General features: G+C 43.7%; 2 long non-coding RNA genes across 6 annotated transcripts in view; one reads left to right on the top strand and one right to left on the bottom strand.

The window, feature by feature from the left end:
• Window positions 1–25,438, top strand: part of LOC140700217 (uncharacterized) — a 73,635-nt gene that overhangs the window by 25,242 nt on the left and 22,955 nt on the right. For all 5 annotated transcript variants that reach the window (XR_012078546.1, XR_012078545.1, XR_012078548.1 and 2 more), the window contains exons 3-5: window positions 18,796–18,909; window positions 20,427–20,658; window positions 24,677–25,110. This is a non-coding gene — a long non-coding RNA (uncharacterized lncRNA). The remainder of the gene's footprint in view (window positions 1–18,795; window positions 18,910–20,426; window positions 20,659–24,676; window positions 25,111–25,438) is intronic.
• Window positions 6,458–24,894, bottom strand: LOC140700218 (uncharacterized). Its single transcript, XR_012078549.1, has 4 exons — window positions 24,812–24,894; window positions 20,503–20,666; window positions 8,604–8,777; window positions 6,458–6,910 (listed from the first exon to the last, which is right to left on the bottom strand). It is a non-coding gene; the product is annotated as an uncharacterized lncRNA (long non-coding RNA).

Here is a 25,438-nt window from a genome sequence, read left to right as displayed (position 1 = left end):
TTTGATTGGGATTAGATGTAATATTTTGATTGGGACAGAAAACATTTCCCCTGACAGGCATATACTTCTAGAAGGTACATGCCCCTATAATCTATTATCATTTGTCCAAAATTATTATTTTTAAACCTTATTCATCCTGGCTCAGAAACCATTCAGGAAAAAAAACCCCACATTTCCCATGGGACATTTGCTTTCCTAGTAGATAGTCGTGTTCATTGGAAGCCGTCCAGAGAGGACACAACACACCTAATTATTGTTTTGCATCATAAACCCTAGAAGCAGGAATGCTGATGCCTCTGAATTTATAACAGTAAGCGTCTCGGTCTTCCATAGCTCATCCACCTGCTCCATCCCAAGAACAGTTGATCAATTCAGTGAAAAAGGTGGAAACCACATAGAGATAAACCACTTATTGTAATAATGTGGCCTCCATGAATGAGAGCTAACATTTATCCAGCACCTATAATACCAGGCCCTAAGCTAAGTGTTTCATGTAATCATCTCATTTAACCTTTACCCCCAACCTTTTTAGGAAGGTGCTATTATTGTAACCATTATACAGATGAGGAAATTGAGGCTCCAAAAGGTTATCTGTTTTGTCCAACAATACATAACTGCTTTAGGGTGGAGCCACTATTTGAAACCACAGCTATTTGACTGCAGAACCCTCTTTCCTCATCACTGCTTTAATTAGGGACACAGATTATTAGGGCTAGACCCTAGTCTAAGCACGAGAGTGCAGAGACCCTGACGATAAAGGATCTGCTTAAAGTCACACAATAGTCTTTACCAACAGAATGAGACCTGCTTCTACATCACCGCTCCCAACTGGAGAAAAGCTAGAATGAGTCTTTTGGTATTTGCCTATGAATGTACAGAGGAGTATCTTTTGAGAGTTTGAGTTGAGAATATCCATGCCACGTGGAGTGGAATCTTGACAAATTTATCCTCATGAACCCAATTATGAAGCTATCTAGTCAGTCATGAGAAACATTTCTAAACAATAGGAAGTGAGCCATTTTCCAGTAGGAGTCTCCCGTTCCACCTGGATCTGTTCTGATAAGAGCAAACCTGGAGAATGATCGTCTGTTTCATAATAGTGTATTTATGTCAAGCTTTCAGGGGAGTCGTCTTTGAAAATCTCATAAGCAGAAAGTTAACTGTTGTAATAAGCTGATGGTGATGGTGCAGGTTTTATTACTTTTGTTGTTTTGGTTGTTTTTCTTTTCTTCTTTTTTAAGAGCACAGCAAACCATGCTGAATCCATTAACTCTAAAGGGAATATTTTTCGCTCCCAGAAAATTCCTTTTACCTTCCAGTTCTGAACCTGTGAACATAAAAGCTTTTTTGGCTTAGCATTAGTTGTTTCCACAAGATTTGCCTCATTGATCTGAAGCACCTGTGCTTCTAGAAGATGTAAGACATTATCACCTTTTACCATGTGTCCAGGAAGCTGTGCTTGGACTAATGTTATTTATCCAGCTGAGTATACTGACCAGGACAGCAGAGATCAAAGCACCTGGGGATTGTGTAATGTGGAAGATCTGTCCTGGTAACGAAGCCTGGAGCGTATGGGCCTGATTACAAAACTCCTTCTTACACATCCTTTTAGGACCCTCGTAAGTGGAAGACGGTGCCATCTGCAGTGGCCATAACCCACTGCAGGGATTCCCAGGACCTCGTTTTAGGCCATTTGGTAGTTCTGCTTAGTTTTCTGCACGGTGAGCGTGCAGAACACATGGGATGAAAACCCTAAAATGCAATTTGCAGCAGTGAGACCCTTGAGATTGTTAGGAGAACAAATTAAAAGGGGTGTGGGGAGGAGACCGGGGGAAGGGACCATGTGTGTCCTCGCAGCGGGCCTGCCTCAGCTCCGAGCAGGGAAGAAGGCTGTGCCATCGCATCCCGGCCCCCCTGCACTCCCCCTAATGGCAAGAAGGCAGTGGAGAGCACAGGAAAGCACACTCATCAGGGGCAACAGCCTTGGGTGTTCAGTGAAAGCACAAGGGCTGGGGATGGGAGGGCCAAAACAGGAAGAGGAAAAATATAGGATGGTTTATTTAGCAAGAGAGGAAAAATTGAAAGAGCCAAAATAAATGAGTAATAAAAGTGAAATTAAAAAAAAAACCCACTGCAGACTATATTTACCTGAGAATCTAGAAAGTGAAGGAAGTAATTGAAACTAGAAAGATGCAGGTGGTGCAGGGAGCCCCCACCGCCTTCCCCCAGAGGGCCGGGCAGAGTGGGAGAAGCCGCACCAACCAGGCACCTCCCTGCCTGGAAAACGGCTGCTCTCTGAGTGATGCCGGGCTTCACCCAGCTGCTCTGAAAGGAGCCTGTAGGAAGGGATTGCAGAGAACCCACTGGCATGCCTCTTCCCTTTCTGAGTTTAAAAGCTTCTCAGAGAACTTTAAAGGCTGACGTCTAAATTTAATCAGAGTTAAATCGCTGAAATGAAGATGATGTTCTTATGCAACACAAAGGGAAGGTGGCTCTGCCAGCACTTTCCCTACAAGGTAATGGGGCCGACTCCTAGCAGCAGCCCGGCAGTTTGGCAATGCTGTGAATTCAGGGGAGGCGGGAAGTGTGGAAATCTGGTTCATTGCTAATATTGCCTTCCAGGGACCTGGGGCCTGCGGGCTCAGCAGGCAGGGTTCCACAGCTGGTGTTCGGGAACGACAGCTCTCACTCGCAGACGGTTCAGTGACATTCTTCATACGTAACATCTTAACTACATTCTATATTTAAGACAGCCATTTTTTTCTTAGGAGTGCCAAATGTTTTCTGCAAAAGGAGCTTGCACAAATGTTATAGCCAGAAACTTGGACTAAAGGAAACATGAATTTGTTTCAAGAGAGTTTGGTGATCTGAGTTTGTGCTGTTCAGTCATTTTAGAAAATGGACAGGTCTGGCTCTGGTTCAGACTGGCTTGTCACATGATTTATTTTCTTTAAAAATAAATGTTCAGTCAGCAGTGGTCTGTCAGGTACCCTCGAAATGGTGTGATGAGACAGGCACTTTCCTTCTGAGGTTGTCCCCCCCAAAGCCCACGACTAACCATGAGAAAAATGTCGCATAAACCCAAATTGAAACATTTTCTATATTACCTGGCCAGTACTCCTCAGCTGTCAAGATCATCACAAATAGGGAAAGTCTGAGAAACTGTGACAGTCTAGAGGAGCTGAAAGAGACATGACAGCTGGATGGAAACAGAAAAGGACATTAGGTGAAAACTAAGGAAGTCTGAACAAAGTACAGTCTTTGGTCTGTAATGTGATACCACTTTGGGTTCCTCAGTTGTGACAGGTGTGCCGTGCTGATGTCAGATGTCACCAATAGGAGAAACTGGTGTAAGATAAATGCGAACTCTCTCTAGTATCTCCACAACTTTTCTGTAAATCTGAAACAATTCTAAAATTAAATGTTTATTAAAAATACAAATGTTAAAAGTTAGTTTGGTTTGTGGTTCTATGAAACCAATCATTTGAGTCCATTTCATGTTTCCATTTCTGGTTGATTTAAACTCATGTCCCCAGTGTCTCATGATTACTGATACTTTATCAAGAGAAAAATTGAAACATACAGACAGGACTGAACACAAGGTGAGGGAGGATGCAGTAAAGGAGAAATTTCTTTTCTAAAACTCTCCTACCTGGTTTTTTATTGGAGTACCCGGCCTCCAGGCCTCACCCATCTACCTCCTGCCAGGATGCTGGGTACTAAAGAAGTTTCAGGTGTTGCCTTTTTAGGGGTCTGTGTACTTCAGTAGGATATTCTGGAGAGGAGAAAGCACGTCCTAAGGAATGATTTTATAATGGTGGAATTTCCAGAAAAATGTAAGTTGGTTAGGGAGAGAGAATGGCTCCTCGGTCCTCAAGCCCTTTCTACTCATGGGCCAGCCCCTGCTCAAAAGACACAGGGTCACATGGTCAGCATTAGGGCCGTGGCCATAAATCCTGATGCCAAAGGTCATGACATGCTGAAGTCCATCCGGGATAACGTGACTTCTCATTTCAAATATATGTGATAAAGTCAGCATAGGAGTGAGTCCTGGAGTAACGGCAGGATTCAGCCTTGCAGAGGTGACCTGTACCTTGCTCTTTGGTCTTTAATAACCTGAACGTTGCCACTGACTATCTAACCAAACCCCGCAATTGCTGTAACGAGAACATGGCAGACTTTGGACTCATAAAACCCTGGGTTCAAGTCCCCTCACTTCTAGGTTTGTCACTTCCTGGCTGTGTGGCCCAGGTCCAGTGACTTAATCTCGTTGATCTTCAGGTTTTCCATCAGGAGCAAGGCTGATTGTAATCCTGCTTTGAAGGATTGGCATGAGGATTGACTACACTGAGTGTGTGAGAGCCCCTTGCCCAGTGTCTGGGATCTAGTGGGCGCTGAGCACATATTCTTTCCCCTCCCCTTTTTCTTCCTTTTTCACAGAACCAGGACAGTGGGGCCAGGCACAGCCTGGAAGGCTCAGCCTTTTCGCAGTGGTTGGTTCTCTCTGTTCTCACGAGATTAGCATTTCTAATAGGATCAGGACTTCTGCTAATTGATCATTAATCCTTAGGTGTGCAAATAATCTCTTCTAATTTGTGCAGAACCAGTGCTCTTTTAGGGTGTACATTTATTTATTAGTATTTTGTTGTTACTCAGTGGAAAGGTCCCATTTTATCCCACCAGAAATTGGGCAACTCTCATGTTGGCCAGTAAAGGTTAGTTGAACCCAGGAGCTATGCAAAGTGACACTTGAGTATTTAAAACAAGATAGGAGCTTTCTGCTAACAAGACAGACACCCTGCTTCAAAAGATGCCAGTATATTTTTGATAGAATTGTGGGGACAAATAAGTAACAAATAAAGGACCTGAGAAGGCTTAGAGCAGTGGGGAAATAATGTACCTAATTGCATCCTTTATTTTATTTTATTATATATGTTATATGTTTTACATAATAAAATAAAATAAATAAAATTGTGGCCAGGCAGGGTGAACAAGAAGAGAACTCAGTACATCCAGAGATCATCTGAAGGTGGAAAGCCTAGGGAAAGTTCCAATCTGAAACCCCAACAGGAGACTTAGAAGGAAAGCTTTCCCGACACACAGGCCATTTCTGCTTCTGCCTGGCAGTGCCTTCGTGGTAGAAGTGTTTCTGTTATGCTAAGTGTATCGGCTGTGTCTGTTTTACCAGCCTTGTCCCCGCAGTGTGGCCCGCTGGACTGTACAGTTCACGTCTAACAGACGTGAGAAAGCTTTGCCTCCCTGTAAACCAGCCCAGCATTAAAGTTAAGCAGCCAGCCTTTCAGCAGTGGTACTACTTACAGGCTGCATGCTAACAGGACAGGGACAGCTGTCAGAGGAGCCCTCATTTAAGCAAACATGATTTGGAGGAATTCCACAGAGATGTTTATAGTATTTGACCCAAATGGGTCTTCTAAACCACTGAGGGGGGCAAAAAAAGACAGATTTTAATGGTTTTGCTGCTATTATCTTGCTGTATTATTTTAGAAAACCTTTAATTAAGCAAGTATATAGGTTAATGGTGGAAAATTTTTGACACTGAGGATCAGCTAAGTAAATAATATCGCCCATTATTTTATTAACCAATGATAAACACTATCATTGCTGTTTTCTTTTTTTTTAGTTTTTTCTTCTTTTTTTTTAAACTGAAGTATAGTCAGTTTGCAGTATGTTAATTTCTGGTGTACAGCATAGTGATTCAGTTATATGTATATATTCCTTTTCATTTTCTTTTTCACTATAGGCTATGATAAGGTACTGAATATAGTTCCCTGGGCTATACAGCAGGGCCTTGTTGTCTATCTGTTTTGTATACAGTAGTTAGTATTTGCAAATCCCAAACTCCCAATTTATCCCTCCACCCTCCTTCTTTTAAAATTGTTTACATTGTTACTATAAGATTTTAATTAAAATGTGAAAAATAAGAAAAAACATCCACAATTATTCCACGTTAACTACCATTAGAATTTTGTTGGGTTTTTTTTTCAGATATTTTTCCAATTCTATAAATATCTTCTTTAACACGGTTGCTGTACATACAAACTGTATGCAAACCATATATATAACTTAGTATCATGGCGTCGCCGCAAATTGTTTCTGGATTACAAGATTTCTCTTCACAAATCTTCGCTTCTGAGGTCACCGTGATATCACAAAGTAGTTATTCTATTCCTTATATTTAACTGTTCCCCTATGTTGAGATGTAGTTTGTTTCCAGATTTCGTTATTAGACAAACCACTGTATCAAGATAGCGTGACCATAATCATTGTTTTAAGAGCCCAAAATAATATGACTTCGTCACTTCAAGTTGTTTCTATTTATATAACAAACATGTATTGAGTGTCCAATGTGTGCAGCGCGCTGGGGGACCAAAATGAATAAGGCCTAGGCCTTGCACTCGGGGGCTGTAGCGGTGGCAGGATTTAGTGGAGACAGATGCTTATATAATGTATTTTAATTCACCTTGAGAAGTACAGGAATAGGAGCAAGTGCCACGTTCTGTGCCCTGATGTGTAAAAATCATTTGCACCGTAACTGGCCTCGTAAGTGCTCGATGAGAAAATGACAATGATGTTGATGGTTTGCAGCCATCACATTTCTGATAGAATTGTTTAAACGTTTCCATGATTCACACTTAACTGAAAAATAATTAAAGTCAGGAGAGCAGCGAACAGTGCTCCTTGAATTATAAAAATCAGTGATAACACGTATGGGCCCAGCCAGGGCCAGCAAGTGACAAGGATGCTCAAGTTCTGTGTAACTGCTGAAACAGAGCTCCCCGTGGAGCACAGACTTCTTCCACAGCCGTACTCTAATGGCGTGATGTCTCCTTGGCTTCAGTGCTGTCAGTTGGGATGACTTCAGTCTAAACATGACACGGGTCAGATAGAGCTATTTTCAGATAAGAGATAGGTCAGTTTAGTTGTACTTCTATTTCTCTAAGAAATGTGTGCTATATATTTTTAAATGTGATATGCATGTGTATGTAGATACATACATGCATACATGTATATGTGTATATACACATGCTGTAATAACTCTCAGGGATCAAGACAGATATGGGAACTCTAAAATTTTCCACAGGTAGGGTTTTTTTGCATGTGATTCTGGATTCCCATCACTGCCTTTAGCTGCCAGGTCTATAGACCTGAACAATGGTTAATGTTTAAAAAGGGACAGCGTGTTCTGGTTAACAACCCTGCTCATTTCCTCTTCCTAATGGTGTTGTTGTGATGGCAGGACTCGAGTAAGGGCTTTCCATTACACGAAAATACATGAGAAATGATGCTCAATCATAATAAACTTGAGATTAAAGTTCCTTCAAGATAAAGAACTTGTGGCCTTTTTTTAAAAAAAAAAAAAAAACCTTTGCTCTTTATGGGGATAGGTTTGCTGTCCTGCATGGCCATAATCTGCAGCCACCGCTGAAACACGCATAAGGATTTTGGACAGGACGTGAAGGAAATGCTGCATTAAACTGAAAGCACAGGGGATTTAAATAAGCCGAATATGGATTGTCTGTTGAGAATTTGATCAGGGCACTGCTGGCATTGGCTCACTCTCTCAACTACAGTCATGGAAAGAATTATATGGCCTGCCCATCAAATCCAGAATACAAAGTACTTCCACGTCCTGCGACTATTCTCTCTCCTCTCTTATTAATTCCATTCTCATTAATCCCCGTATGATGTTTTATGAGAGCTGAGCAGTGCAGCCACTATTTCCCATAAACCCATACCCAGTCTTCTTCCTGCCAATCCAATTAGTTCCACTTCCTGCAAACGTTACTCAGCTCTCCTCTGAGCAGCTCTCCCTGGTTACGCTGTTGTCCCTCCTTGTCATCGCAAACCCTCAGCAGTTATTTGTGGATCGATTTGCTCTCTAACTATTGCTGGGTATTTGCTCGCACTGGGCTTGGTCCTGGAGCTGATGCGTCAGTCCTAATCACTGCCCTCATGGAGGTCACAGTCCACGTGGAAAAAAATCCTAGTAAAAATGTGGCAAGGGCAATGGTCAAGCTAGGCATGCGGAAGCACAAACACAGACATGTTTGTGGGATCTCAGGAGGTTTCCTGGAACAGCTGATGCTGGAGTAGCGTCTTTGGGGATGCGTAGAAGTTGAGCAGGAAAAGGAAGTAGGGGGAGGCACAGGCGGTACCTGCGGTAGGTGGTGGAGGCGAGGAACAGATGACCGGCCCTGTGTGCCGTGTCGTGCTTTGCCACGTTAGTAAGTGTCAGTTATCATCCGTGGCTGTTGATAAGTTCTCTGAATTTAGGTTCTTTTCCTGCAGTTAAATTATCAGCTCTTCAGCAACCACGCTGTCCACTTATCCTGTCTTCTTCCCCTTGGGTCTGTTACAGTCCCTAGTGTTTTCCAAAGAGGATGTTCCACCCTCCTGGGCAACCCTGCTGACTCACTGGCCGCCTCCTGGGCACGCTCCACCCAGCGCTGCCCAGACTCCATGTGGTCATGGGAAGACACACCGGGTTCTTGACTGCAAGCTGAGACCCAGGAAAACGAGTGTGTCTTTGACTCAAAGCAAGTCTGTGCTGCCCGAGTGGAGGAGCCATCCCAGCCACTTACCCAGAAACGTCACAGTCCCCATCAGATACTTTCTTTCTGCTGGTTCATATTCTTAGCCTTTGTGGTGATGATTTACATCTTGTATTCAAAAAGCTCTGCACCAATATTTCTACTAAGATTTCATTGGATAATTAAAAAAAAATCACAGAGCCAGTGTGGAATAGAAGTTTCATCCTACAAAAACAAAGGAATTGGGGTTTTTTTTTGTTGTTTTTTTTTAAATTAAGATCTTAAAAGCCCCCTTTTAATTGATAGGATTGCTGCCTCAAAAGTTGCAAATGCTGGGTGAGTCACTGTCATCCCCTGATCCAACTGACTTTATGTTACAGGTACAAATACCTGGTGGGTCAGGTGCACAGGCCAGTGTCTTAGGAATCTTTTTTTTAAAATTTTTTGTTTTTGGCTTTTTGTGGGGGGAGGTAATTAGGTTTGTTGGTTTGTTTATTAATTTTTAATTTAACTGAGGTACTGGGAATCAAACCTATGACCTCATGCGTGCTAAGTATGCACTCTACCACTGAGCTATACGCTCCCCACTTTTATGAATCTTTGAGGAATTGTTCAGTTCCTCTGCTTCCCAATGAGAAGTTGGGTCCCTCACACTGAAGCTGAGGCCTGTGTGTGTTTCTGGCCCGTGTTTGTACCCTAGATAAACAAGCCACCACATTCCAAGGCTGCCAAACTGCCAGCTTTCCTGGATGGTTGAATCTCAACCCCCTTTGCCATTACCTGGGGTAAAGGGTAGAGGAGGAAGGGCAGGTAGAACCACCACAGGGTAAACTCATTAAAAAAAAAAAGGAAAGACACAAAAGAAAAAAGCTCCCAGCAGGTTTTCATAGGCTTTGCTGTCCCAAAGCTTTTGTTTCAAGGGTTTGGCTTTAGAATGACAGAGGAGGCTGCTTTCCCCTGGAGCCCTCCTTGATGGAAACCTCCAGGATCTAGTTTGCCTCTGGGAAGGAGAAAGGCAAAATCCCGGCCCAGGGAGCCAGTTGGGGAACTTTGGTCACTGAATCCAGTGACCAAATTTGGGAACTACCAAATAATATGTGGGAGCCTTTGTGTCTGATGGTCCAGTGATAAGGCTTAAATTATATTTAGTGTGAAAGTGAGACTAACGGCCTGTTTTAAATTCCCCAACTTGAGGTTCCCAACCTTGGCGATAGCCTAATGAGCAGATACTCCATGGATTAGAGAGTTAAATAAAATCCGCTTGCAAGCCGAGGCCTGTATCACTGAGGGGCAAGTGAGACGAGCAATGTTTGCTCATCGGGTTAAGTGTCCAGGTCAGGTAATCCATTTCCAACATATTGGAGAACTTGCACATGAACACTTTGGGAAAGCAAATTATGCTTCCGGATTGGCTTTTGCTCCAAGTCTAGAGCCCTTATTAGTATAACAGAGATACTGACGCTTAAAAAAGATAGTCACACAGGTAACACAAGGGAAGGTTTTCAAGTCCTCACACAGGAGACACCTAAAGGCCGTTTGCTTCCTCCTTTCCTCCCACTAGTCTGACTCCTCCTGCCCTGACCACCGTGGTAGTTGGTCGTCTCCCCACCTTGGGGTGCTTCTGTGTTCACGTTTTCTCTCCTGGAAAGGTCTGAAAAGTCTCTGAGGACAGGCACCCTGTCTGAGGTGCTTCCCACAGAAGGCCATACGTGGCGGACGGACGTAGGCGCTCCGTGCGTTCGTGTTTCCGCACCTGCGGTGAATTGCTCTACTTTTGTCTTTCTTTTCTTCTCAATCACAGGCAGAGGATGGTGGGAAGACATAATGTGCTTTTCAGTACTTCTGTGGCCTTTCTCCACATGTAAAGACAACAGGCTGACAGGAATGGAACTGAAGGAGAAAAGTATTTCCCAACATATGTTGGTCTAATTAAAGGTCAGTGCTTGTATTTCCCAAGCCGGACAGCATTACTGGAGAAATTATCCTCTAAATGGTTCAAAAATACAGCCCCAGCAACATGTAAATTCAAAGCAATTATCCAGCCTAGGGGTGTTTTACAGATAACACCGTAGCCTCACTGCCTGCAGCTCCGTGTAGCTCCGTCATCTGCTGCAGGATACCAGCAGGCTTGCAGCTGCCTTACTGATACCATCAACCAAGAGGCAGGGAATGTCTGGGCAGGCTTGGACTTCTGCAGATGGATGACTTCTATTGACAGATGCAGAAGGGCATGTGAGATTACCAAGTCTTTCATTTCATAGAGGAGTAGGCTCAAGCCAGAGAGGTTATGATTTGCCCAGGATCACAGGGCTAGTTAGAGCTGAGGAGATGGGAAGAACCCACAGCCACCGATTGCTGGTCCAATTCATTTCTTCAAAGATAATTTACTAAACGCCTGCTACGTGCTTCATATGTTGGAGATACAGACAAGTATGTCTTGGTCCTTGTATCTGCAGGGAGTCTAAGAGGGGAGGAGAGTTACGAGAAGCAGCCAGCTGTAGGACAGTGTGGAGGGATGGATGGACAGGTACCAGGAGAGGCAGGTGAGGGGAGGGAGGCACTCACTTTGGGCCCAAAATTCAAAGGGACACCAGAAACCCTGGAGTCAAGATAAAGACCATTATCAAGATTATGTATCTGTACAACTGATGTGTCCTTTTGGCTCAGGTTGCAGTGTGGCTCGGCGTGGTCTTCATTTAACACATTAATATCTTGTTCACCCTGGATTTTTTGCTTTAATTTTTGACTGTTGAAAATATTACCTTAAAATACTCTTCGTCTTGATGACTGAGATTTTTGGGTTTTTTTTGGTGCTTCCCTTCTAAAATTTTGCACCTTAAGCAGAGGCCTCACTCTGGTCTCCAGGGGAATCTAACAGGCTGCGTGGGGACGGGAGGAAGGAGGACCTTTTGTGTGTGAGGTCCAGCAGAGATGCCTGGGTTTCAGATTCTGCTTCTGGGAAGCCTACAGGTTCAAGAGAGCCCCAGTAGGGGAGAGGTAGGACCTTTTCAGCCAGAGCAGCTCCACCTTGACCTATTTTGTTTGCTAACATTTTTGGTAAGGGTTTGTTGGATTCCTGGTCTGGTAGAAAGAGATTCTTAGGTCTAAAAAGTGTTTGAAAATTTCTTCCAGCGATGAGAAAATACTCAATTCAAACACCTGAGACCTGTCACATGCTCCCTGGGGCCCGAGTTGGGGTTGAGGGACAAGGAGATAGATAAAGCAGGCGAGGCATCAGGGTCCAGAGAGGCTAGAGGCTGCCTGACCCACCAGAGGTGGGTTCAAACCTCAGCTGTTTGCTTCCCTCCCAAGCACCCCCAGGAAAGCCCTGTGAGCAAAGGCATTTGGCAGGCTCGTCTGGTCGTTTTACTGGACTGAATGGCTTGCATCCCCTTCTTTGTTGGCCAGAGAAAGGGTCAAAAAATATAACTTAAAAAATTTCACTATCGCAATAGAAAGTCTGCTTTTCTTAGACAAATGCTCGATAGATGATGAGGGGGAAGGGCAGAGCCAGGGAAAGAAAGCATCTCAGAAATGATTCCTAAAACTGAATTGAGCTTAATCTAGCCAGACCTTTTGGGGGCTGCCACATGGCACGACTCCCAGGGGGGTGACTTCTCACTGAAGTCTGTGTCCGTGGCAACCCCCACCCCGGAGTCACACAGCGCACAGCCGGTTGACTATACAGGGCAGCAGTAGTCCATGTGAGTCGTCAGAATATCACGAGCGAATGGTAGCTTGTAGCCACACTCGGCTAAGCCACACAACCTAATTCAGTCTGTTAGGCTTTCTGAGTTTTAACAAGCTAGCTTCTCCAATTCTGGAAATTTTCTCCAGCAAGAGTGTTCCCTTTCCATTCTCTTGACTCCCCGCAATTATTAGGAAAGAGGAGGTGTGTGTGTGTTCAGTGAGAAGTGATAAGGGTGACAGGGGAAACTGGGAAGACACTGAAAGTAAAGTCAGCTAAGAAAGATTTCAATATCGGAGTCAGACTTATTATATTGGTTGGATTATACACAAAACAAACCTGATAAGATCAAATTTGAGGGAGAAGATGCAAAAGCGGACCCTCATGAACTCCTGGCAAGGTGTAACTTGGTACTTCTGAAAGGCTATGTGGGGGCATGTGTTCAAAGTCTAAATTATATGCATATCAAATATTTTAAAGCAGGTTTTAAAATTATGTATCAAGTGACCCCATTGAAAATACATGTAAATAAAGGAAAAAGAATGAGAGTGTATATGCATGTAAATGGTGGTTCTGGATAGTGTGCTTATGGGTGATTTTTTTCCCCAGCTTTATTGAGATATAATTGACTGACATGTAACATGGTATAAGTTTAAGGTGTACGGTGTGTTGATATGATAATTACATATTGCAAAATGATTATCATAACTTTAGCTAACACCTCTATCGTGTTACATAATTACCATTTGGGGGGTAGTGAGAACATTTAAGATCTACTCTCTTAGCAACTGTCAAGCATATGCTACAGTGTTAGCTATAATCACCATGCTGCACATGCGACCCCCGGAATTTATAACTGGAAGTTTGTACCCTTTAACCAACACCTCCCCAAACCCCTCCCCCCAGCCCCTGGTAACCACCACTCTTCTCTCTTTTCTATCATCTTTTTTAGTTTCCACTTTTAAGTGAGATCACACAGTATCTCTCTTTCTCTGTCAGGCTTATTTCACTTAGCATAATGCCCCCAGGGTCCATCCGTGTTATTGTAAGTGGCAGGATTGCTTGCTTTCCCACGGCTGAATAAAATTTCCTTTTTAAGTACATGGGTGTCTTTCTAATTCTCTCATTTTACTTTTCTGACTTTTTGGAGAGATTTTTTTCACTCGATTGGTATATATTGAATAACGGGGGCTGTTACAGCTGCAGGAGATACAACGACAAATCTCACGGTGCTTAGACTCTCATGGCGGCAGGGGGAATCTAGGCAACAAAGGAAATAAATAAAATATATAGTGATATGGAGAAAAAGAAAGTGGAGAAGCCTATCAGGAGTACTGGAGTGGGAGAAGTGATTTTTAAACAAGCGTCAAGAAGGGCTCAGAGAAAGGTGATAGTTAAGCAAAAATGAAGAGGAGGTGGGGAAGTAAGCCTTTCAGGTGTCTGTGGTGAGCGCCCTCCATGCAGAACAAATAACATGTGCAAAGGCCCTGAGGCAGAGGACTGAGCAGGCAAGGATGGGGGAAGGTAACAGGATGTGAGGCTAGAAAGGCAAGAGGGGAGACTGATTACATGAGACTCTTTACAGTAACGTTGCTTGTACTCTGAGTAAGAGGGAAAGTCATTGTCTGATGTTGAGCAGAAGTTACATTATCTGTCACATCCTTCAGGGTTACCCCTCTGGCTGTGTTGGGAATAGTCTCTAGGCGGGCAAAGTGGAAGCAAGAAGACCAGTCATGAGGCTGTTTCAACAATCCAGGCAAAATGGTTTTGTGGCTCAGACCAGAGTGATGGTGACAGTGGTATGGTACTAGATACATTCTGAACGTGTGACCCACAGGGTTTGCTGAAGCTTTGGATGGGTAGTGTGGGGGACAAAGAGAGATCAAGAAGGATTCCGAGCTTTATGGCCTAGTTGTAGTTGCCACTGACTGAGACACACCTGTGGGAGGAGCAGGAAGGCGGAAGCCCAGGGGCGCAGTTTTGCACGTGCTGTACTTGCAGTGTCAAGGAGTGGTTGGATCTGGAGTAGGGAGGGAGGGTACAGGTGGGAGAAGGAGCCTGGGCTGGAGAGTTACATTTGGGAGGTTGTTAACGTATCTATCGCCAAGAGACTGAATGAGATCACCACAAGACTGCCTTTAAACAGCAAAAAGGTGTCCATACCCTGCCTCCTGGAAAACTCTAGAGTTCAGATCATGGAGATGAGGAGGAGCCAGCCAGGATGCTGAGAAGGAAGGGGTGAAGGAGGAGGAGCCAGCCAGGATGCTGAGAAGGAAGGGGTGAAGGAGAAGGGCAACCAGGAGCTCATGGTGTCCTGCAGCCTCGTGGAAAAACACCCTTTGAAGGAAGAGGGATTCATGATCAGTTTCAGCTGCTGCTGATTGGCTAGGTAGGCTGAAAGCAAAAGTTGCCCATTGGCTGTGGCAACTTGGAGGTCATGGGTGACCTTGACAAGAACAGCTGTGGTGGAGAGGGCAGGTGAAAGTCTGATTAACGTGGGCTTAAGAAAGAAGGGGAAGAATTGGAAAACATTGAATGAAGACAACTCTTTATGAAGTTTGCTGCAAAGGGGAGAAGAGAAATAGATCTGTAGTTAGAAGTGGAAATGGGGCCAAGAGAATGGTTCTGTGCATTTGTTTTTAAAGATGGGAAAAATAAGAGTTGTTTGCATGCTGGTGAGAATGAGCCACAGGAAGGAGAGGAAGAACTGATGGTGCAGGAAGGAGAAAAGAGGCTTGCTGGAGCGGTGTCTGCGGACAGGTGAGGGGGGCTGGGATCCAGTACCCAGAGGGAGGCCAGTTCTCCTGCAGGAGGAAGGAGGGCAGGACTCATGCCCACAGATGTTGGAAGGTGGGAGAAGTGGTGTGGGGGAGAGTGGAAACGATCTTCTATTTTCTCACTGAAATAGGAAGCATTTGTTAAGGAGATAAACACGTATTACTTAAGGACAAGGAAATAAGGAAAGAAAGAAAACTTAAATATGCATGAAGTTTCACTTGGCAACATCACTTCCAAAGTTTTTTCTTAAGGAAATGATTAAAGAACTTTGCCAGGATGTTCGCTGGCACGATTATTTGCAACAGCAAGAAGTTACAAACAATCTAAGAGGCTCACAGTAGCAGGTTGGTTATATTTAACCAATTTATTAATCTGTGCCGACTTTCAAGTGTATACATTGATATTGAAAGCTATCGAGCATACATTTAGTATAAAGTTTCCATGTTTTTTAGAAATATGTATTTATTTGTCGATGTCAGTCTATACGTATCTACGTGTTTAAAATTGGTAGTCCATGCCAAATTGGATTATGGATCGCTAATACTTTTATTGATTATATTTCCTGATTTTTCTGTAATAAGCAGAGTGAGAAGCTTGTAATGAGAAAATAGCAACATAAGAACCTGCTCAATGTTCCTTTGCCATGTGGCACCTTTAGATTTTTTTGGTGACTCTCAAGAGGTCCGAGGTCTCTTAGCCTGGGTCCCTCCACATCATGCAGTAGCCTCTTGCCTGATCGAACTCAAATGTTGCCTGTACAATCCTGCCGTGATTATGTCAGCAAGTCCCCCTCAGTCTATGCCTGTAAGATGCTGGTTGACATCTGTAGTGGTGGAGAGGGAGCTGTCCAAGGCTGGCACCAGCCTGCTGCTAACACGTGTGCGTATATCTGGCCTCTTTGTTCTGAGACTCGCTTGAATTGTGACACACCACCTGGTTTGAATCAATAATGCCCACTGGCCTGATAGAAGAAACTACAAATAAAAATAATCGTATTACTTGGTGTGTATGATGGACATTGTCTCAGTAGTATATAAGGTGGGTTTAAAAGCAAATTTGGAGACTTATGCACTTTTATTGATCTGTTGTATGTAATTTAAATTTTAAAAGTGTTCTGCCTATGACATAGCTTGAAGACAAGCCTTAGCCATCCCTCTTTTAGCCAGATTGCTGTTCTAAGCCCCTTCTAGAAAGGGATTCTGGTGCTGCCCCCTTCCAAACAGGGTATCCTGAGTGTTCTTTAGAAGGCTGTCTGCCTTGTGTCTGAAAGGTGCCACCTACCTTTGAAACAGCTGCTCCACAGTTGGAATTTCCAGCCCCAAGGTGGCATTTCTCTGATCCACTTGCAACTTAATGCACTATTAATGCTTGGATTACACACTGGATAACTTTGGAGGTTAAAATTGATTCACGCAGATAGGTGACTGAATAAGCGACAGAAACATGACCTAGAATAATCTCATGGCTTGATATTGTGTAAACCTGTTTCATAATCTGTTTAACAGCAAACTTGATACTTCCTGAATGTGCCAACCATAACATGCCCTTTTCTGTTCAAAGGGAGAGAAAGAAAAACCATGTTTTCCTCCTCACTCATAATCAAGGAAATTATTAAACAGAGAAAGTCTGGTTGTCCTCAGTAATACCCTTTCTTGCGCTTTCCTTTTCATTCTGTGCTCTTTTCCCGTCGTCTTGTGTGTGGCTGGAGCAAAGGTAACTCTGTAGTTGGGACGGTGGCATTTTAGCTCAAGTTTATTATTTTAGATACGCCTGCCTAACTCTGACCAGAGATCGAAATCAGCATCTCCAAGAATGGGACAGATTGACCTTGTGTCCTTTGATGTGGCATACTGAGAGCAACAGCCCCACTTCCATGGTGATTTCTGGCAAAACTCAAATAGCGCTGAGCATAAGGAAGCATGATAGAAACCCAAGTGGAGGGAGATTCGACAAAACAACTGGCGTGAAGTCTTCAAAACTGTAGAGGTCATCATGACAAGGACGGATTGAAGAATCATTCCAGATTGAACAATATGAGAGAGGCATCAAAAGTGGATGCGTGTACGGCTGAAAAATTGTGCTCTGCACTGGAATTTGACACAACATTGTAAAATGATTATAAATCAATAAAAAAAGAAAGGAGGAAAAAGTGAATGTGGCACATTATCCTGAATTGGAACCAGAAACAGAGGAAAAAAAAATTGGGGGTACATATTAGAACAAAGGTGAAATGTGAGTGGGATGAACAGATTACACAGTGATACTTATAACTCTAACTTCCTGCGTTTGGTGGCTGAATTGTGGGTATCATGCAGAAGGGTGCCCTTGTCTTTTAGTAAATTCACATTGACACTTCTGGTGGGACTGGGGCTTCCTGTCTGCAACTTTTCAATTGTTTCAGGAAAGTAGACTAGCTAGATAGACAGATGGTAGAGAAAGATAGATACGTAGGTAATAATAAAGCAAAAGTGTCTGTAGCAAATATCTGTATCTATGGATCGCTATTATATTATGTCTAAGATATAGAATGATAACATCTCTCTATCTACTTAGATCTGTATTATATATGTATATCCCTTGCCTGGGCCCCTGCAGGCCTGCTGAATTGCAATTGGGCCGGGGCGGGGGTGTCGATGGTGCACAGCCAGCCGGCACATCCCCCTCTGAGCAAGTCCTCTCAGTTCCAGGAGCTCTGGGGTAGGTCTGGGAAGGATGCAGTTCTGCTTCTTGTCCTGGCTTCTCTCACATTCCAAGTCCAGTGCCTGCTGTCTTCTCTCCCTTGCTGCTTCCTAGGGTGTAAATACCTGACAGTGATTCAGCAAAGCTTTCCAGACTGTTTCTTGAAACGCTAATATGTTCTCAGAAAACAAACGACAACAAGAACAAATAGTCCATTTGGTTCTGAGTTGAAAAAGTCTACATAATGCTTCATGTAGCAGCTTCTTCCTGGACATTTATAAAATGGATTCGTTTATAAATGGCTTACAGATGGCTGCATTTTGTGTCATTCAGTATGTTGCAAACATTTTTGGCCATGGAACGCTTTCTCTCCCACTTAACATCTGTCACATAACAGCCAGTGACCGTGTGTTTCTCCAGGTACTTGGTCCCGAAGGCTGTGTGAACCACTGAGGATGCTGATGGGAAAGATGTGAAAGCAGTTGGGCCTCAGGCTCAGTCTGTTTGTTATTCTTGCAGCTCTGCCTTCTTGTGTGTGTCAGTTTCTCTGTAGGGGGACTTCCGTCACCAGATTTGAAGATGCTGTAAGCAGCGACTGGGTCTAATCCTTCTGCCTTCACAGACAGGCAAAGAACATATTGTACCCATCCTGCTCAGACTGCTCCTGAACCAACCACCAGATCCAGGGAAATGGGATTGCTTGTTAGCTTGGACCCGCCGGGGCTCACCCATTCATACATGGTGGCTACACAGTGGGGACGGGGTGGGATGGATGTTGGGGCGGAGGTATCAGGATGTCCTCCACAAGGTGGAACTTAAGCCAGCAGAGGCCTGGGGCTGTTGCAGTTGGCCTGGGTAAGCCTCTCCCCACATGAGGCTCCCCAGATGATCACCAGCATTTCAGGCAGTTCCACACCTGGTTAGCCTGTCCTGGGGTGAGAAAGGGGTCCTCTGAGTGTTGACGGCAGGGGCAGAGGCACTGGCTGACCCACTGAGGGAGGATAACAAGGCCAGTGAATTGAGTTGCCTTTTCCATTGTTTTTCTATTCTTCTTTTCTTCGCATGCTTTCCCACAGTTGGATTTTTCTTTTTCTTTAGCCACACCCAGCAAGCCCGGGTCTCCAGGAGCACAGCTACAATCAGGACACTTCTGAAAACAAGACTGAACACAGATTGCTCGCCAGTTCCCCCACTGGAGGCTGAATTCCAAAGGTGGTTTTTCTTTACGCCTTTATCTCAACCTTTTGCCTCCTAATTTTGAAGTAAAATCCTTCTCAAGGCAGATCCTCACAAGGTGCTAAGAACTGAGCAATGTGTCATTATTACACTTGCAGTAATTCCCAAAGAGCATCAGTGAATTCAGATATTTGTAAGTAACTTTCCTGGGTCAGCTGGGCTACAGCCAAGAAGTTGCCAATACTCATCCAAGCTTGAGTTTGATCTGATGCAAACAAAGAGCAGAAATCAACATGGGTCGGATTTTCCCTTTTCCCAGGAAATAGTCCATGTTAATGCCACAAGCGCAGTGCTTTCAGAGGACCACAGCTGGCTTCGAAGATGGACCATCACCCTGGGTGGGTGAGAGACAGGTCTTAGGGCTCACCCTGCTCATTGTAGGGAGCCTTGGAAAGTGCCCAGGCCTGTCCCAGAGCAGGCGCCTGGTTAAATACTCACTCTCCTTCCTTCTCTTTCTTCCCCTGCTTCTTTTCCTTCCCCTAAATACTGCCCCAGAGGAAAAGACCCAAGAAATTACTAAAAATTAATGTCACAAGTTACTCCTACAGCTACTCTGGTTGCCATTCTTGAAATTATCAGCCCCTTGTTATTAAGTTACTGTCTAATTCATTTGATAAATTACTATGTGATGAGGTGTGTTAGATCAAACACACACACACACACACTCTCTCTCTCTCTCTCTCAGTGTGAGGACTTTACTGCTTCAATTCAAAATAGTGACACCAGCTGAGAGACTTAGGCCTCCTACCATCAAGTACTTGCTACTCTTTTAATCCAACCCTAGTAATGACTTGGATTTAAAATTTTTTAGGGTCACTTTGGGATACAAGTGACCCCTTAAGCCTATTTCTTGTCGAATAGCTGCCTCAGAGAAGAGTCAGAGCCTTGAGGCACAAAACTCCTCAAGGCCATCTCAGATGTGTGAGTCTCCTCTGGTCCCAGAGTCACTTCTGCAGTGACCAGCCAGTTCAGCAGGTGAAAATTACAGGCTCATAGTGTCTCGGGGTAGGAGCTGGTCTTCAGTGTTCCATCTTCTATTCTAAGCTACAATTTTCCTGCCACGGGGTAAGCTGGCCTCCCCTCCACTGGCCCCTGCTGGGCATTGTCTCCGTGATTCTTACCTTCTTTATCTTCACATGTATCCTTCTAAACATTTCAGCATCACAAGAAACATATCGAAGGAATCTCCAATCCTTGAACCCACAAGAATTTAACTAAGAGTTCTCGTGTTTTCCAAGTCTTCTCTTCTCCAGGGTAACCATCTCCAAACATTTAAACCATCCTTCTGAAATGACTTCCAGCTGTTGCAGCTTCTCGGCCCTCCTCTCTCTCCGCCAGCCTCTCTCTAAAGTTCTTAGTCCCACCTCCTCACCCCCAATAACCAGCATCACAAATGAAGCGCATCAAACAGGCAGCGCATCCTAAGTGCGTGCTCTGCGTCTCCAGCGTAAGCAGAACACTTTTAGGAAATCAAACAGATACCTTCTTTTCAGCTTTTTGAATTATCAGGGCAAGGATTTCCCTACCTGATCGGCCCCAGGACTCCCAAAAGGATTGTTAAAACCAAACCTGTGAAGAATGAATGAAAATGGAAGATGCTCTGTATGCCCTTGAGGGGAACACGATGAGGAGTTTTCTACTGATCTCCTGATGACTCCTCTTCATTGGGTGAGATAATCAAAAGGATTGGCTCCTATTTCAATTTGCTTCCATAGGATTTGGAAGGTAAGTACCTGAAAGAAAATTTAAATGTTCTTATGCATATTTTTTGGGTGCAGGGAATAGAAAACCTACTGGTTGCATCAACCTTAGGATATTGTCGAATGCAGGTCGCTGTAACTGGGTGCATCAAAAGGCCTGTGCTTTTGTTTGGCTTTTTTTTTCTCTCTTCTTTTCCACTCAAGGTTAGAATCTGTAACTCTGCCTCCAGAATTCTGCTTGGCACTTTCCCACCACTGTGTTCAAGACTGAAGGTTCTGAAAACGTTGGGCCACCCCCAGACTTCCCCTCCCGTCTCAGGCGGGGAAGCAAGAGGAAATGAGTTTCTGGCACAGGGAGGTGGGATGGTCACGACCAGGCAAAGCGTCTGCTTCGATTTGTTTAGAATGTTTCAAAATACAGTTTTACTTCATTATAAAAATTAATACATAATTATTAAGACAGTTTGGAAAATAGAAGAAAAAAAATTCCCCAGTGCTGCTGCCCAAAGTCTTTTCTCAACACGTTAACACTGTTCTTATCATACAGTGTGATTTTTCTTCTTTTTCCCCACTTTTAACATATGATTATTTTAAAGCTCTATGGTTTTTGAAATATATTTATCATTTTGAAATGTAAACCAAAGGAGGCAGCTTAGAACAGTGGAAAGAGGGCTGGCTCAGGTGTGAAGGGACTGTGCTCGTGACCCAGGTTCTCGCGCTCGTCCGTCACAGTATTTCCGTTTCTTCCAAACGAAGAAATGTGTTTCCTTAGTTCTACCATTTCCAAGCCTCCAGGATCATGAGAGCTGTACCTCTGAGACACACAAGGCACACTCTTCAGATACTGATTCAACACAGCAGGTCCAGACCCCAAAGACAAGCAGACAAGTGGACTGGAAGGCAGCACCACGTGAAACTGGATGCCTGATATGGACCAACGTAAGCTATAAAATGTAATATGTACTGTATGACATTCATATAATACCAGTTCTTCCTATTTTTCGATGGAAGCCAGAAATCTGGATTTTCATGTGAAATTGTTTGCTTTTTAAACCTGGACACATAATTAAAAAAAAAATACTACAGAGGCCAAACAAAACACGTCTGCTGAATGCCAGTATGCAACTCTGGCTAAGCCAGCAGCCGACCTGCTCAACAGTAGTAGATAAAAGGGGGTACGGAGCAGGGGTTGGGAGGAGCTGCTTACAAGATGTTTTGGCTTTACAGCAACTGGATTATTCCAGTCCATCTCAAACATCAAATGCTTATATCAACAGTGAATAAATGTAGGATTTTATCACCTCTCGCTTTTTACAGCGACGGTGTAACTACTTCCCATTGCTGATTCCGGAACACCCTTGTGTGTGAGCTGAGCTGGGATGTGCTCTCTTGAATAAGCGTGTACTGTATCGGAAACAACTAAGTTGGGAGCCTGGTGCCCACAACTCCTTTCATGTACGCGTTTCTCCTGATCATGATTTCTATGGTTCAAAATCAAGTTCTGTTTCTTTTGCCTTAATCACTCCATTTAAGCACAAAGTGGAAACAAAAATGAAGAAGACAGGCGTTCCCTGAGTGAGAACTGCCACCTCAAGCGGTTTCGTCTCTTCTCTCCCTGTGTCACATCTTTAATCTCTTCTTTTCAGAGAAAGAATGATCAACATCACCAGACACTGCGGGTCTTTGCCCTCAGCATTTCTGAGTCTTACTTGCTGAAAGAGGATTTAACAGCTTTGAACTTTTTATGTGATTTTTGCCTTCGACACAGTTGTTGTTAGAGTTCTACAAAAGCGACAGCGCCCTGCAAGAACGCCAGGTTTCTAAATGATTCATCTTCTCGCAGACCTTGACATTCGGTCCAGGTGTAGGAATCAACAGTGTATAGCCCTCGGGTCCCATCCTCGGGTCTTGGAAAGGCTTCAGTGAAATTCTGTAGCAAAAGCTCAGGCGCTTCCCCTGAGTTTCTCTTTGTTCTGCTAACTTTTTATCCTTGAAAAGCAAAGGGATTTCCTTTGGGGATTAAGCAGAGGAAACAACCTAATAAGATAGCGGCTGTGTTTCATTAGAATTACAAGATGCAAAAGTATTTCTGAAGTCAACTCAACAAGAAGCCCTTTGGCCCAGTCGCAGCAGGGTCCCCCTGTGTATTCAGCAGAGAGCTCCCCGAGTCCTTACCCCACTGATGTGCTTCTCCTTCTCTGTCCTCCTGGTCCCTGGAATATCTTGGACAAACAGTAATGGTTTCTTGAGTAAGGCAGAGGGGTGTCTCATCTGAATGTGATACATGCCAATTTTTTTTTTCTTTTCAAGAGCTTTTACATGTGTCATCTTGCTAACACGAAATCATTTTGAAGTAAATATTTAAAAGTGGATAGATGCCATTCTCATCCTGCCAGCTCCTGGTTTTGTGTCACTTTCGAAACAGAGGTAGAAGAATGAGACGGGTGATTAATTTTCTTAATGAGAGCTCTTAGAAACTACTGTTCACAGAATGAGACGGAAGGAAAGAATTTCCTGGTCACAGACTTCAGACTTGTCCCAGGCACACTTCTGCTTCCAAACCAGGAGTCTGCAGAAGGATTAGGGCATGACAGTAAAAAGAACTGTGTCAAAGCAGCTCCATAAAAGCCAGCCTGACGTTCCATCTCCTGTCAACACCACGCTAGATTAAAAGTGCATACTGAGCTGCTATTCAAGAGCCACTAAAAGAAAACTCTCAAAATGAGCAGTAACATAAATCACATTTCCATTAGATTTCTCCAATTTTCACATTCTGATTTATGGCTGATACTTACTTTAAAAATGTTCAATGGTAACCTGAATGACCAAATTTTAAGTTAACCATGTTTTTATTAACTCCTTTTGAAGCAAAAACAAGTTTTTTTTTTCCTTCTGGTTAATGATTCACTTAAAAATGTTCAAAACACCAACAGTTTTTCACATTTCCTTATACAGGTTTGTTGTATTTTCCTTTTACTTGTTTTGATAACTTTTTACATTTTTAGGGAGATGCTTGGTTTGTACTTTTATTGTTTTGGCAGTATCCCATCTAATTTGACATATTGCATTTCTATTTGTATTTTAAAATATTCTTCAGTACATTTTGGCCCTCTGGCCAGAATATTATTTAGTTGAGTTAAAGTTTTGGTTTTTTTTTTTTCATACTTTCTGTGTGATTGAGTATTTTATTTTGTTATTTCTAATTTTTTAATTTATTCTCTGGATATATAGAATGCAGAGTTTAACTTAAACTGTGTGGTACAGAATATGGTCAATTTTTACCTAAAATACACTTGGGCACAAAACCAAGCTTGCTTGTATTTCCATGTAGTTTCTGGCACATATGTTAAATCTGCCTTATTAATTTTATATCACTTTATGTCATGTGGATTAATTAAATTCTACTTCCGAACTGTTGATATTCCTAATTATATATTATATATTGCATTTCTGCCGATTTTTCCTGTTCATATACTTTTTGCTTTATCAGTTTAGAAGTTTTAGATGACTGAGCTGTTTCTCTTTACTGCTTTTGTTGTGAAATCTACCTTATTATGAGAATCTCAAATCGGAGTCTTTATCTTTAATAGGAACATGCTTGAGATTTGACTCAAAAGAAAAGGCAAGATTCTGATAAGATTTTGCAAAGAAAAAAGTAGTTATACACACCCTCTCCGCCCCTATTAACCTCTGCCTCTTGGCAAGCCAGTGACCTATTTTCCTAGTAAGACCAGGCTACCATTGTGTTATCTGGCTGAGTCATAGTTGGGGCTTATGGAAGACAGAAAACCTGGCAGTTATGCTGTGTTCCTAGATTCAGTGTACATTCATAAATCCTCTGGTGCATGAAGTCTAAGACCTCATGAGTTGCTGGAGCAAAATGTTGGGTACACCGTCAGGGAAAATGAAGCATATGGTGTACTGATGTAATTCGACTTAAATATCTACTATAGACCCATCTGTTTTTATCATTAAATTTGCTGATGAGTTGAGCATAATTATTTGTCAGTAACCTCCAAATACTCTTTTTTTTTTTCTCTCAGCAGCCCAATATTTCTACCCAGGGACAGTATATCTTCTAATCCTCTTGTGTGCTCAGGCCACTCAAGATGGCTGTTCTCTTGCTCTTTGTACATCCCCTGCTCAGCCAGCCCCTGCTTTACCTGCAGCCCACTCACGTGAATGTGCTTGCTCCCGGCCGGGCTAGTGAGTGTTCTAATCCTTAGGCCAGAATGGTTCCACCTGCAGTTTATTAAAGGGCACTAGCTGCCCTGTGATGGTCGTTAACCTGAGAGGCTGAGGGAGATGCCCCAGCTGCTGGTTTCCCTGGTAACTGATGAGCCCGCCTTACGGCAGTTGCCCTATAAATGCGCACTCCCCTCCCCCACCCCGGCCCAAGGAGCGAAGATGGCCGCCGCGTCCTGGCCGCAGCTCCACACTGCGCGAGTGTCACTCCAGGACGTCGCGGTTTGGACAGGTAAGACCCTCTGTGCGGTAAACCACTGATGTGTCCGTTGCTGTCTCCGAGCTCCTCCTTCAGTCTCAAGGCTGGTCAAGTCCAGGCCTTGCAGGCCTTCGGGGTGCAGCCCAACCATTGGCAAGCCGGCCAAGAGGCCGAGGAGACTCCTGTGAACACCAAGGTGTCGGGAAACGCGGGCAGGAGTGGAGCATTCCAGGGAGCTCCTGGCTGTCCACTGGCATGTGGGGCCTGAAAGCCGTGGGGGGAGTCCCAGGGCTGCGTCCTCTAGCACGTGGGCCCTGGGCCAGCTGGCTGCCAGAGAGATGTCTTTCTCTTCTGTTACATT

Source organism: Vicugna pacos, chromosome 12 (assembly GCF_048564905.1).
Source record: "Vicugna pacos chromosome 12, VicPac4, whole genome shotgun sequence".
Lineage (NCBI taxonomy): Eukaryota > Metazoa > Chordata > Mammalia > Artiodactyla > Camelidae > Vicugna > Vicugna pacos.
The sequence above is the reverse complement of the archived record's forward strand: the minus strand, read 5'-3'. Positions and strand labels throughout refer to the sequence as shown.